The sequence below is a fragment of the Chiloscyllium plagiosum genome, unplaced genomic scaffold, assembly GCF_037043375.1.
Source record: "Chiloscyllium plagiosum isolate Xiang-an unplaced genomic scaffold, Cpla_swu_hap1 HiC_scaffold_27, whole genome shotgun sequence".
Taxonomy (NCBI): domain Eukaryota; kingdom Metazoa; phylum Chordata; class Chondrichthyes; order Orectolobiformes; family Hemiscylliidae; genus Chiloscyllium; species Chiloscyllium plagiosum.
The window spans coordinates 16,184,934-16,187,970 of NW_028270165.1; the positions used below are offsets into that span (position 1 = coordinate 16,184,934).

General features: G+C 48.6%; 1 pseudogene; it reads right to left on the reverse strand.

The window, feature by feature from the left end:
• Nucleotides 1–343: 343 nt before the first annotated feature.
• Nucleotides 344–1,033, reverse strand: LOC148143238 (uncharacterized; annotated as a pseudogene).
• Nucleotides 1,034–3,037: the final 2,004 nt, after the last annotated feature.

A 3,037-nucleotide genomic window follows, 5' to 3' on the forward strand; every position in this document is an offset into this window, starting at 1 on the left:
GTGTGGACCTCCTCCAGTTAACTGAGGGCAATGGGGCACTTGAGGATCAACAGATCAGACAATCAGTCAGCAACTTCTCTCCGGGAGACTTGTCTCAAGAAAGGCAGCGGTTTCTTATCTTATCCATTCTCCTACCCTCCACAAACTCCAAACAGACAGTCGCCCCAAGGGTGGAAATGATCCTTGGTTCCTAGTGCCATGAGGCAACAGTGCTAATCACTGAGCCACCATGCCACCCCTGAGCCACCATGGGGTTGCAGTCCAAAGGAAAACAAATACAGTGCACCAACTCTCCCACTGCACCCACTCTCAGGAGAATCAGCCCTGGGGGGGGGGGGGGGGTTCATGGCAATGTCAGCGGTGGAATCTGATTGTTGTGAGCGCTGGTGCCCCCGCTGGTGCTTCCGCAAGTTGCGGGAAAACGTAAACCTCTTCCTGCACTCAGGGCAGAGGAATCGCTGAAGGCCTTCCTGCACTCAGGGCAGCTGAATGGCCTCTCCCCCGTGTGGATCCGCCAGTGGGTCAGCAATGTGGAGGAGCGGGTAAAGCCCTTCCAACACTCGGTGCAGGAGAATAGCTTCTCTCCGGTGTGGACGCGCTGGTGCCTCAGCAGGGTAGAGGAATCGCTGAAGGCCTTCCTGCACTCAGGGCAGCTGAATGGCCTTTCCCCTCTGTGGACCCCTTGGTGCTTCAGCAGGTCCGAGGATTTGCTGAAGGCCTTCCCACACTTAGAGCAGGGGAAGGGCCTCTCCCCAGCGTGGACGCTCTGGTGGGCCAGCAGGTGGGAGGAGTAGGTGAAGCCATTCCCACACTCAGGACAGGAGAATGGCTTCTCCCCAGTGTGGACTCGGCGGTGGTCCAGCAGGCGGGAGGAGCAAGTAAAGCCTTTCCCACACTCAGGGCAGGAGAATGGCCTTTCTCCGGTGTGACTTCGCTGATGAATCTCCAGGACAGATGGGGCATGGAAGCCTCTCCCACAGTCGCAACACTTTCACGGTTTCTCCACGGTGTGGGATTCCTCTGGTTACACCATGGCTGCAGCTACAGCCCTGTGTACGACCCCTGCCCACAGTAAATTTCTCTTTCCTGGCTGTATAACTGTTTCAGGCTTTACACACAGTGCGCTGTAACAGTAGAGACTCTCATTCAGTCCCACTAATGCTGAAAATGGTCTGAAACAGGAACCAAAATGTTTTGCTCCTTCTCACAGAATCATAGTTGAAAATCGTTGAGGTCCCGATGGATTAAGTGACTGTCAGACATTGATGTGAAAGTGGGGACTGTAGACGCTGGAGAGGAGTTGAAAAGTGCGGTGCTGGAACAGCACAGCAGGTCAGGCAGCATCCAAACAGCAGGAGAATCGACGATTCAGGCATAGGCCCTTAAAAGTTGATTTTTAAACTTCAGTCTTCAGATCTTCAAATACTCTGGAAAAAGAGATTCCAAAAGTCATCACGGTCAGTCCAGGGTAGAAATTCAGAACAAGCTACTACACTTTCTGCAGAACATTTTTTTCTTTTGCGGTTCCACAAAATTGAAAGCATCCCTCACTCTCTCTCTTCCTCTATTCTCACTCCCTCAAATTAATTCTCCTGAAGTTGCTGATTCAGGATCTTACAGGGACAGAAAAAGCAAAAACATCAGGACTGACATCTTCAATTTTGGATAACACCATGTGAAAGTTAATATCTTTCAGGATATTGGGATATTGCTGAGAGTGAGCAAGTCTGATTTTGGGAAGCAAAACAAGTGTAAATTCAGGTTGAACCTGCAATACAGCTTCTTGATAAAGAACCAGACATGAATTGGTTATCGTCCCTGTGGTGGTGGTGGTATGTGGTGGGTGGAATGAGACATCAAGGCATTGACACAGACAACCCCGAGAGAAACTAAACATACAGACATGGCAAATGTTAGTGGCAAGCCAGAGTCAGATCTACAGCACAGAAACAGCCCCTTCAGGCCAACCAGATATCCTAGCCTAATCTCGTCCCACTTGGCCCATATCCCTCTAAACCTTTCCTATTCATATACCTATCCAGATGCCTTTTAAATGTCATAGCTGTATCAACATCCACCACTTCCTCTGGCAGCTCATTCCTTACACACACCACCCTCTGCATGAAAAGGTTACTCCTTAGGATCCTTTTAAATCTTGCCCTCCTCCACCCTAAACCTTTTACCCTCTAGTTCTGGACTCTCTCACCCAGGGAAATGTCCTTGTCTATTTACCCTATCCGTGCCTCTCATGATTTTATTAATGACTCTCAGTAACCCCTCAGCCTCTGATGCACGAGGAAATACAGCCCAGCCCATTCAGCTCAAACCCTGGCAACATCCTTTTAAATGTATTCTGTACCCTTTCAAGTTTCACAACATCATTCTGATAGGAACAAGACCAGAATTGCACACAATATTCCAAACGTGGTCTACCCAATGTCCTATCAGCCACAAACAACCTCCCAACTCCTATCCTCAGTCAGAGGATTGGGAAAGTTTTCAAAACCCACAAAAGACAGCCAGGAAAGAATGCAGGGACAAACCAAATTTGAGGGTCAGCTTGGAAGCATTAATGAGAAATCGGCGGACTGGGTTTATTGGGTATCCGTTCCTCTTGAATACGTATAAGTATTTCTCTTCTGCTCTTCGCAGTTCCTCTGGGCTGCAATGTGTGGTGGCTCGTTGAAATAATCACCTGATGCAGCTTCGTTTGTGGGTGTTGGGATGATTGCTTCTGTAGTTAGGTATTTGGTCCGTGTGTATTGTTTCTTGTGGACACTAGTGTGAAGTTCCCCATTGATTGTTCGCTCTACTGTGACATCTAGGAATGGCACTTTGTTGTTGTTCTCCTCTTCAAACCAGGAGCCCCCCTCAGGCCATAGTCTCACTACCTGGAACACCAATATACAGACTAGTCAAAGACCTTCACTGAAGAGTAAAACACTGAGTAGAAGATTCATACCACTCCATTCACTCCACCCAAACATTCCTGAACACCAAAGACACCAAGATAGAAGAGGATGAAATAATGTTGTCC